General features: G+C 40.2%; 1 long non-coding RNA gene across 2 annotated transcripts; it reads left to right on the forward strand.

Moving 5' to 3' along the window:
• Window positions 1,477-2,752, forward strand: LOC109946694. 2 transcript variants are annotated; one of them, XR_002269786.1, is made up of 3 exons: window positions 1,477-1,570; window positions 1,711-2,160; window positions 2,282-2,752. It is a non-coding gene; the product is annotated as an uncharacterized LOC109946694 (long non-coding RNA). The 2 variants fall into 2 exon arrangements; XR_002269787.1 differs by having other exon boundaries at window positions 1,798-2,160.

Below are 12,142 nucleotides of genomic sequence, written 5' to 3' on the forward strand. Positions count from 1 at the left end.
TATTTTATGGAATTTGGATGAATGTGGTTGGATCAGGGATTCAATTTGATTTTGTGGTTGGAAAAGTGTTTGGGGCGAATTTGGTTAAGGACACCAGGGATTCTGTTTGGACTTGCGGTCGTATCTGGATTGAATTTCCAAATTGCCTACGTATCCTTGGCGGAATCAAACCAGACGTAGTTCAGAAATTTTGATTGGATTTTCAAAGAATGAATGACCCCTTGAAAGAATTTGTTGTTTCAGAGATTTGAATTTGATCTCACTGAAATTTGCATGGGTAGATAACTCATAATGAAATTTGAAATGATTTTGTACCATTTGAGAAATTTGGGATCTTCGTATCAATTATTTGCTCATTGATACGTTTTTATTTTGAAGGGAATTTTGGACGGACCAATTTCGATTTGAGGAAAAGGTCCATCCAACTTTATTTGATGGTTGTTAACTGGTATTTTCTAGCACTTGAGAATTGTCAATGGTTGGCTCCATTAAACATGTGAGAGTTGTTATACTGTTCGAACACTTGAATTTGGAAGATGACCCACTTGCCCTTCATCCTTTCTTTGACGATTTTTGGATATTTGGCTGGGAACATGCGAGTCTCTGCATGTCCAGCAAAACCAATTAGTTGGGCTTTGGGTTTGCTATTATCACATCTTCACTAAACAACAAACTCTTCACCCCACTTTCTTCCTTTACTTTTTCACTAAACAACGGCAGTCCATTCCTTCTTTGATTTGTAACTGGAGCTTTTGCTGGGGCAAAGTCCCATTTAGCTTGGCCTGCAGGACGCCAGAGAAAGGCTTGTTGCCCACTTGTGCCTTCATTTTCTTCTTTATTTGTTAAAGACTCCAAGGCTCCAGGGAAATTGAGGGGTGCAAATTAATTCTCTTGTGCTTGACTTGGAGAAGTTTTGGTCTGACAAGAAAACAGTTTTCTTTTTGAACATAAACCTCTTGAATATCTTTGTCTATCTGTTTGTTACTCAAAAGCACCTGCATTATTTTCATTGAGTATGTCTAAAGAAAATTAATAGGCATTTTAATGAGCCCATTAATTTACTCACATATGGTTTTGAGGATTTAAAAATTAATCAATTAACCACATAAATTATTTGGACCACCCATTAAATATTTTGGGCTTTTGAGAGTTAATGGGTAATTTGTTTTGTCGACCCATCAATTTGTTTTTCGGGCCTTTTAGTTGGTCCATAAATAGAAGGTCCATGTCAGAAAAAAACTTTGAGAGCTAGTTGCATTTGAAATCGATATCTATTTGGAGTAGTAGAGATCGATCCAAACTGAGCCACTCCCATCCTTATCTGGATCAATTCAAACTGAACCCAATTATATATCTCTTCAGCCACTCATCTGCCACAATCAATACGGAGCCTAGAGTCTTAGACGCCAAAACCAAGGCAAGACCTTTGCTTTGCTCCTATCTGTCAGACTACATAAACCATTAAAATATTAATTTGAGGTCTTGGGAACTTGAAGGCAGACTTGGACTACATAACCCATTGGAAATATGGGAGCTTAAAGGCAACACGTCAGTTTGTCAAAGTACAAAGGTACTTTTCCTTTGCTTTGTCCCTTTTTGGCTTTTTCTTCCTTGTTTTGTTTCTTTTTCCGTTCTTTGCTTCTTTCTTCTTGCGAGCTTTCTCCCTAAGCTCTTGTTGTTTGGCTTTCAATTGCTCTGATGGGAGAGAAGGTTTTGGAGCCTCAACTTTGGTGTTGACTAGTACTGATGGCATTATGTTTGGATGATTTTCATGTTCCACCACCCAACTGGCTGTAGCCTCCAAGCTAGCATAGTGAAGTGTACGAGTTGGATTTCATAGAGAGGAGAATTTTCAAGGACATATGGCCTCAAAGTGGTGCAGTGTATTCAGACGAGCCTTTACATGGCTCCTTTGCTTATTTTTTATTATTCGTCTTGACAGAGCAACAGAGCCTTTCTTGTTGGCTATGACCTCCATCCTTTCCTTTTTGTTTGCTGATGCTTTGGTGCGTTCTTTTCTTCATTTGATTGCAGACTGAGATCTTTTGGGAAGGGCTATCATAGTGCCAGTGACAGAGTGAGAACCCTTTGTGGTTTCTGCAAATTGTTGCAGAGGAATGCTGCTTTGGTGACCTTCGTGGGTGTGAATCATCAGTCTCTGTAAGCTTTCTGGCAATCATTAATTTTTGTCTGTCTTTTAATATCTTCTTTTATATTTTCTTCTGTTTATGCCAAACTATGAGACTAAAACAAGATTGTTGATTTTTTTCTCCATTTGCAGCAAGTTTTGGCCCCTGTTCTTTCTCCAATTTGCAGAATTTTTGCTCTGCTGAAGGTGGGTTGGGCAAGTAACAAAGCATCTGGTCTGTTGATGTTTTCTATTTTTTTGGTACTCAAGAACACTCGCAAGGTCTTCTCTGAGTACCACAATGTGCCTATGGACACTCACAAGGTGTTCACAGCACTTGTACAGTGGGGTTCTTGCAGAAGCCCATCTGTAATTCACAACAGAGAGGTCCTTGTGAGAGCTCTCTTTGTGTGAGTAGCACAGCTATTGCCAATTTGGGAGGATTTGTTTGCATTTTTCCACTGCTGAAGTCTCTGTTGATATGATACATTTCTTGATATCAAACATAGAGGAAGTTCAAACTTCTGTACGGTGGCCTCACATACATGTTTTTTTGCCTGCAAGTCAGTTGTACATAAAAGGATACTCAAATGAATTTGTTTATACCTTCTGAATGGTATTATGACAGAGCTTCGTATCTTTTTTGCTTGCTTCTCTTCTTTGGATTTCTGTAGCAGTTTTTTTCCTTTCTGTGTATTTCTGCAGCAATTTGGTGCTTTTTTTTCTCCTCCGTCTCTTTGCCTCCTTTAGTCCCTTTTTATAGACTTAGAGGAACTGACAGAGTGGAGCCAGTTATGGCCTCACGTATTGTGTGGGTGGGAGTAACTTCCCATTTCCAGTCACTCCTCAACGTACATGTTCTGTTACTGCTTAATATTTTCTTGTAAAAATATTAATATTAATTCATTTGGGCCTAAACCAATTTAGCAACAAGTCCACAACACCATTTTATCTATGGGCTCAACTTCTTTAAACTTGGGCCAAAATTTAATTTGCTGTCAATGAACTTTTTTATTTCAACAGATGCCCCCTCAAGCATCGTTCGTGTAACTTCCTTTATGCGTACGAGGCTTGATAAAAATTTATAACCTTGGACTAACACATATTGCAAAATTTTCAGGTATGGATGCAAATGGTCAATTATACGTCCAACGAGTGCTTGATAAGAAAGGGCTTCCAATTGGTCAAGAATATGATAGGTCTATGCCTTTGAATTCAGTTCAAATTGATGTACCTCCTGAGGATAGAGTCACTTGGTTTACCACTGAGAATGTGAACTCTGGATATTGCGAGTTTATTCCTGATGATGGAATTCTTAAAGTTTGTCGAGTTCACGGTTCAAAGTTTGAAGCCTGCACTTTGATGGAGGTCAACAATAATACCGATGGTGACACTGAAGTTGGCCATAAAAATGATTTTCCTCCTATTTTATGTAAAATGCTCAAGAACAAAACAGATTGGGGGCGTGAGCTAAGTATTCGCGGTTTAGCAGAGTTTCGTCCTGGCATCCTAGAATGGACTGAGGCCATTTTACGAGACTTCAAAGAGGAATTATTACGTGCTGAAATCTATGGTGCTGTAGCTGTTTCCCGCTACCCTTATATGTATTCGCTAAATGTCTGGAAAGCCTTTCTGGAGTTGTGGGGTCCTTTGACCAACACTTTGCACCAAGGAAATGGCGAAATGGGAATATCGTTGTACGACCTAAAGATTATTGGGGGTCTACCCATTTTAGGAGTTCCTTATGAGGAATTTATACCTCCAAATCGGGATTTGCAGCGTGAAGCGATGTATCCGTTGACCATTCGGGAACTTCTTTTAATTTATTCTCAGCTCTGCTCAGTTTATGATCAAAAATGTGTATTCTGGGACCAGTGGGTTGCACATTTTTTCAGAGGGAAAATACTTTATGGAAGTTTTGGTGAAGGAAACATCTTGAAACCAAGAGAAAATCTGATGGCTCGAAAATTAAATCTGGAGATATCAACTGAAGGAAAATTAACTGCCTTCCTAGCATTCTTTCTTAGCAGATTTGCTCTGCCGTCAAGAGGCTCTCGGATAAGGCCGGAAACTTTTTACATGGCCAGTTTGATGGCTCGAGGAATAAAAGTTTCAATTGCACCGACTGTGTTAGGCTATATATATCATGGCCTTGGGGAAACTGTCACTTGTCCGAGAGGTCCTGGTACTTCTTTAGCTTGTTTTCCGGTTCATTACGTCATTGGGTGGATGGGTGAGTATTTCCCCTGTTTGTATAGATGCCATAATGATATTGAATTTCCAGCTAGTTACCCTCATTTAATTAGGTATGCTGGTATTGCTGCTAACGATATGGACATTTCAAAGGCTAGAGTTGTTTTTAGAAGTGACATCTCCATGCGATATCGTCCCAGCGCTTTTGATGAGCAGGATGGCCTTACCTTTATGGATGATGAAAAACTGTCAGATGACCGGTTTGAGATGTTAGTTTGTATGCGTACATCCAAACTTCCTATAAGGGTTGATAACAAACTTTGGCTGGAGCCCTATCACCCAAATAGATTTGCTTGCCAATTTGGCTTTGATCAGGGTGTTCCTTCTGATAAACTTAGCTTTGGTATCTCCAAGAGAAGTCATTGTAATGTTGAGGATTTGTTCAGAGCCCAAACTTCACTTCTAAGAAGAAACACTTCAGCGCTTTTCTTCATTCCGCGTTCTACTCGTATGGGGCAATGTACTTATTGGTACTGCCGGTGGTGGATGGGTTATACCGCGTCATACTTAGGTTTGTCTGTGTCGACTGTTTATGTAAACCTGTCCAAACGTCCTCTCAAGGAAAAACCGATTTATGTAATATCCAATTTGAAAGAAGTTTCCACTGGCTTACAAAAGGAAGTCTTAATTTCCGAGGTGGAAGCAAGAAACTCATCCATCAATGTGAAGCGACAAAAGGAAACTTCCTGTCCTGGGAAGAGGCGGAAGGAAAGGGCAGGTAGAAAAAATGAAGACACTTTCTCTTCATCTGGAAGCAGTCAAGATGTAAACTTTAAGCGGATTCGTTATCCAAAATCCGATGGTTCTTTGGGCACAGGTCCTGAGAGAGCCAAAGTTACAAAGGATGTGGTTCTTGACAACTGCAATTTTGAAGCAAATTCAGGCTTACTGAATCCTCCGGACGACAATTCTATGGCGCAAGAATTGGCTAAGTCTTCACCTTGTGATGTTAACGTCATATCTCTATTAGCTAATGACATGTCATCATTGGAAGGCTGCAAAAAATCAATCTTTGATATTTTTGGCTCAGAGGCGAAAAATTTTAGGCACGTATATATCATTGGTGAAGTGCAAGGTATTTTTGATAAACTTCATTCTTCTAAGTCATCTGCAGAGATACTTGCTCATCATGAAGGAATGAAGTCAGTGTTCAATGTCTTGCGGTCAATGTTGGACATTCTTGATTTTGGCAAAACTGAACTTGAATGGTTTGTTAACACAATTGACCAAATTTTCTGCCGTGCCTTGCAAATTTCTGAGAACGCCAGAATTGTTGAACAAGGTACTCGGGTTCGCGATCTCATTCGTCGTCATGATGATTGTTTAAACTCCAAAAGGGTAGTTGACTCAGACTTATCGAATTTTACTCGAGAGCTCGAAGACTTAGATGCTCAGGAGTTTGTTGTTAAAGAGGCAGAGGAACGAGCTCGTATACTTCGAGAACAACATGATTCACGAAAGCTTTCTCTTAATTGTCAGATCAAAGATGCCAAAACTTCCCTGGAGAAACTAAACAAGTTGGATGAAGAGCTTCGCCAGTCACGTATCGGTGAAAAAGAGCTTCTCGAAATTGAGCATATCGAAGCCTCTTGTAAGTCACAGGAAGTGGAAATCCAAAAAATGATTGCTTCATTGGTTCCTTTTTGTAATAAGTCCTAATAGAGCATCATCTCTTTGTAATTGACATCTTTTGGACTTTGTTATTTTCTCCATCATTTTCTTCATGAATAATAATGCTGACGAATCATTTATTTAATTTTGACAAGCTGCGCATAATATTTTATTTTGGCAACTCAATTTCACCTCATGCCAATACAATTAGAGGAATGTTTTGGTGATTTATGGCTGCATCTAGCTATGAAACTAGATTGCCTACGTACCCCGTGAAGGGATCAAGCCAAACGTAGTTCACTCCCGGATTTTGAGGGAGGAAGTGTGTTTCATGGCTGCATCTAGCTGTGAAACTAGATTGCCTACGTACCCCGTGAAGGGATCAAGCCAAACGTAGTTCACTCCCGGATTTTGAGGGAGGATTTGTGTTTTATGGCTGCATCTAGCTGTGAAACTAGATTGCCTACGTACCCCGTGAAGGGATCAAGCCACACGTAGTTCACTCCCGGATTTTGAGGGAGGATTTTTTGGTTATGTGATCCTTGTGGCTGCATCTAGTGTTAAAACTAGACTGCCTACGTACCCCTTTTGAGGGATCAAGCCGCACGTAGTTCAATCTTTTTTTTTTTTTTTTTTTTGCCCTAATTTCTGCTTGAACTGCCCTTTCGGGTTTTCAGTCCAACGGGCTATTGTTTAAGCATAGAACCTCTTTACAAACTTCCCATTTACACATGGGTAGATGCATGTTCCTTCAGGATTTGACAGTTCATAAGCACCTTTAGCAAAAACCCTAGTGACGACGTAGGGTCCCTCCCATTTTGATGCAAATTTTCCATGCATCTTTCGAGTAATGACAATAGGTCTTCGTATGGTAAGAACTAAATCTCCCACGGAAAATGACCTGAATTTGACCTTTCTATTGAAAGCACCTGCCATTTGAGCTTGGTAAACTTCGAGTTTTTGTTGCACATAGAGGCGGTTTTCATCCAATGCTTCTAGCTCAGCTAGTCTGACCTTCATATTTTCATCGGGGTTGACTAAATGTGTGGCTACCCTCAAAGAAGGTAATTGGATTTCCAATGGTAATATTGCTTCTGACCCATAGACCAAACTATATGGAGTGCATCCAGTTGCTGTGCGGACAGTCGTCCGGTAAGCCCATAACGCCTCCGGGAGACGTTCGTGCCAATCTTTCTTGGTTCCTGAAACCATCTTTTTGAGAATGTTGCAAAGTACCTTGTTAAATGCCTCAGCTTGACCATTGGACTGTGGATTATAACTTGCAGAAAATGAATGTCGGATTTTGTACTTATCACAGAGCTTGACCATAGTCTTGCATTTGAAGTACAAGGCATTATCTGAAATGATTTTGGAAGGTACGCCATAACGATGAATTATGTGTGTCCTTATGAAATTTGCGACATCTTCTGCTTTCACTACTTTTAAAGGCACTGCTTCTGCCCATTTTGAAAAGTAGTCTGTTGCAGCTAAGATATACTGGTGTTGGCGAGAAGATTTAGGCTTTATGATGCCTATGACATCTAATCCCCAAGTATCGAATGGCCAAGATAAAATGGTTGGATGAAGAGGCAAAGGTGGTTGGTGTATGAAATCTCCGTGTAGTTGACATGCCTTGCAATTACTTGAAAACTTCATCGCATCTTGAACCATGGTTGGCCAGTAATATCCTAATCTTTTTAGCTGGGCTGCAAGCTTGGGTCCAGATTGATGGGCACCACAGACACCTCCATGAGTTTCCAAAAGGGCAGTAGTTGCTTCTTGTTTTGATAAACACCGAAGGAGTATTCCATCAAAGGATCTCTTGTATAAAGTGTCATTTAGATATATGAAACGGTTGGCTCTACGCCTGACATCAACTCTTTTCCTTGGGTCAGTTGGTAATTTTCCATGTTGAAGAAAATCTATCATGGACTGGCGCCAATCTGGGCCCTCTTCAATTTCGTAAACTGTAACAATATTGACCTCATGCTTTTCCCTCAACCGATCGAAAGCTGAAGGAAGTAGATGACGTTCTCCAATAGTAACTTGTATGTCTCTTTCTTCAGGGAGAGATAAAGATGCTGCTAGATTTGCTAATGCATCAGCTTTGTCATTTTTTGACCTTGGGATGTGGGCAATTTGAACGTCTTGAAATTGGGTCATTAAATATTTAGCTCTGTCATTGTACGGAACCAAGTTTTCATTTTTTACTGCATACTGGCCATTCAATTGTTTGACAATTAGTTGTGAATCTCCAAATGCATGCAGACAGTTGATGTTCATTTCAAGTGCAATTTCGAGGCCAATGATGAGTGCCTCATATTCTGCTATATTATTTGAGCAGAGTGTCATTAGAGAAAAAGAGTAGGGGATCAAGCCCCCTGATGGTGTGATGAACACCACGCCTACCCCCGCTCCCTTCTTTCTAGCTGCTCCATCAAAATAAAGTTGCCATGGTGAGATTTCTATAGAAAATACCTCTTCATCTGGTAAATCATTTGGCAACTCCATATTATCTGGCACGGGGTGTGCAGCCAGGAAATCAGCTAGTGCCTGTCCTTTGATTGCCTTTTGGGATACATATTTAATTTCAAACTCTGATAACAAAAGAGACCATTTTGCTAAACGCCCAGAAGGCACTGGCTTTGCCATGAGATATCTGAGAGGATCTGCTTTGGAGATTAAAGTAATGCCATGTGATAATATATAATGTCGTAATTTCTGCACAGCAAAAATCAAAGCCAAACAAACCTTTTCAATGGGGGTGTAGTTTCGTTCTGCCCCCACTAATGTTCGACTTAAATAGTAAAGTGCATTCTCCTTTCCGTCTTCATTCTCTTGAGCGAGCATTGCCCCCAGTGAGCGTTCAAGTGCGGCGATGTATAATATTAAGGGTTTTCCCTTAATTGGTGCCATTAGCACTGGGGGTTTTAGAAGATATGCTTTGATGCTGTCAAAAGCATTCTGGCATGCTTGATCCCATATGAATGGTGTGTCCTTTTTCATCAACCTTGTGAATGGCTGGCACCTCCCAGACAGATTCGAAATGAACCTCCGTATGTAAGCTAGTCTTCCTTGCAAACCTCTTAACTGTCTCAAGGTTCGAGGAGGAGGCATTTCTAGGATTGCCTTGATTTTGGAAGGGTCAATTTCGATCCCACGGTGTCTCACTACAAAACCCAAGAATTTCCCTGACGTCACCCCAAATGCGCATTTCAAAGGGTTCATTTTTAACTGATGTTTTCGGAGCCTATCAAACACCCGTTTCAGGTCATTTAAATGATGCTCTCTCTTTTTGGTTTTTACAACCAGATCATCCACATAACATTCGATGGTGTTATGTAGCATGTCGCTAAAAATGATTGTCATGGCTCTTTGGTATGTCGCACCAGCATTTTTCAAACCGAACGGCATCACAGTATAACAATAAACCCCTTTTGGGGTTCGAAACGCAGTAACCTCTTCATCTTCAGGTGCCATTTTGATTTGGTTATATCCTGAAAACCCATCCATGAAGGATAAAGCCCCAAATCCAGTCGTTGCATCTACCAATAATTCAGTGATTGGGAGGGGGAATTCATCTTTAGGACAGGCATTATTAAGATCTCTGAAATCTATGCAGATACGTATTTGACCATTCTTCTTTTTTACAGGGACAATGCTTGCGAGCCAAGTAGGATATTGGACTTCTCGAATGAACCCAGCATTTATTAACTTGTCAATTTCAGCATTTATTTGTACCTGTAGCTCTGGTCGAAAACGTCGTGGAGCTTGCTTCACACAACGACATTGACTTGATACTGCTAGTCTATGTACTGCTACATTAGGATCCAGGCCAGGCATGTCTTGATAACCCCATGCAAACACATCTCGGTACTCTTGAAGAAGGCACTTATAATTTTCCAATTCATTTGGAGTTAGTAAGGCACTCACAAAAATGGGTTTAGGCTCTTCATTTGTACCAAGATTAATTTCTTGTAGTTCATCCACAGTAGCTTGACCTCCATCTTCAATTTGGGATGGTGCTAACTGAACATTATCAATAAACTCCACAGGCTCATTATCAGGAGTTTGGATTTCATGCTCTTCATTTTTTGTTGGGTTATCATCTGCAATTGAGACACAGTTAACTTGAGCAGCCTCAAAATCTCTGGATTGCTCTGAACTTGTCATCACGCTGTTCTTGACTCTCCATTTCTTACTCTTTTGAAGTTTTTGTGAGGTATCAATGCCTCCAAGTCTTTCAAAAACTGAGATGCGAGTGGGATAATTATTTGCTTTGTTCCCAAGCCGTTCAAAAACTGAAATACGGGGTGGTTTATTGCTTGGCTCAGTTTCAGCAAACAAAGATTTTTCAAAGTCAGTCAAAACTACTAACTCGTCTCTTCCTGTTTCTGGACCTTTTACCTTGAGCATGCCATTTTCTTGTTTTACTGAGACGTCAATGCAGTTTTTTTTGACTTTGCCCTTTTTGGATTTTATCTTCAATGGAGTTGAAGATGATGTCCTCATAGACTTATTTCCTTCAAAGAAAACAACACGGTTACGTCGGCTATTGTTCTTCTTCGAAACAGTCGGATTTCCATTAAAGACAATGTGGTTATGCCGACTGTTGTTCTTCTTTAAAACAGTTGAGACTATCATACTGCCCCCTGGGATTGAACAGTTAATCCTGCGTAGTGGCTGAGTGTATGTCGTCATAAGCGTCTCAATTGTATTTTGGACTGACATCAGTGCTTTTTGACTTGTCCTTTTTTGGTCATTTGGTGAATATTTGAAAGCCATCCTTGAAGTCTTTTCTTTATTTGGGAAAACACCAGAAGGCATTGTGATCTTTATTTTGATCGGTTTTGTTGACCCTGATACTCCTCCCGTTTTTATGTTCAGCTCTTGCCTGGCTTTTTCTGTATTTTGCGGCTGTAGAAAGGTAAGGCTTGGTGATTTATAGAACTTTGCATCTGAATAATTAACTTCTTCACCACCAAACGGATCAGCATCTGCAGAGACCCTTTTGACTTCCCCATTTGATAAGAACTTAAAACACTGATGTAATGTAGAAGGAACAATGCCATATGTGTGGAGCCATGGGCGCCCCAATAGGACATTGTAAGATGTGTCAGCGTCAATGACATGAAAAAGGGCATCGGAATAGAGTTCCCCTATTTCCATTTGCAATGCTATAGTACCCATGGCTCTTTGTCCGACTTGATTGAAACCCTGAATCGTCAGCATGGATGGAGACAACTGTCGTGCACTCATTCCAATCATATGAAGTGTCTTTAAAGGAAGAAGATTTACTGCTGAGCCACAATCAAGCAAAATTCGGTTGATCAATGTATTTCCAACCTCTCCGCTAACATAAAGTGGTCGGTTGTGGAACTCAGATCCAAGCATCATATCATTTTCATCAAATGTGATGCTTGCTAAACAACAAGCACAATATTTTGGTGATGTAATAGCCGCGTTTGCTGGTTCGAAATTGGTTCTGAACATCTCGGGGCTCATTAAAGCCACAGTGAGTGCTTCTCTAATTTCCTTTGACATTTGCATAGCATCATAAATATTAAGAAAAGCTGGGATACTTTTCAAATGAGCCAACATATCAAGCTGTGATTGGTCCCCGGCACAAGTTTGTCTTTCCTGAGATCTAGAGCTACTTGCTTTAACTGGTATTTCTACTGCAAAACTTTTTGAAGAAATTGGACTTTCTGTCATTTTTAACTTATCAGGAATGACTGGTGCTGTATGCAGCGTGGTTTGATCTGCTTCTTCAGAGGTTTTATACGAAGTCATGAAACAAGTAAGGCATTCTTCCTTTCCTTCGTAATTTTTCTTGAGGAGACTAGCAAGTAAAAATTCAGCGAGGGTAACTGATGCCCTTGGTTGTTGTTCATACTCTTTCTCTTGTATGGTCTTCGGTTTCTCTGAAATCTTCTTTTTCAATTTCTTGTTTTTCGAAGATGACCTACTCGTAATTTTTACACAATGGCGAGTGGATGAATTTAGCACCGAGGAATGTTTGACAATTTTTTTAGCCCTTCTTTTGACAACTGTTTGCCATTCACTTTGGGACTCATCGGAAAAGTCTGACGAATCTTCCCAAACATCTAGGCTAGGTGCGGTCATAAGATCATACAAGGTAGGAACATT

Source organism: Prunus persica, chromosome G1 (genome assembly GCF_000346465.2).
Source record: "Prunus persica cultivar Lovell chromosome G1, Prunus_persica_NCBIv2, whole genome shotgun sequence".
Classification (NCBI taxonomy): Eukaryota; Viridiplantae; Streptophyta; class Magnoliopsida; order Rosales; family Rosaceae; genus Prunus; species Prunus persica.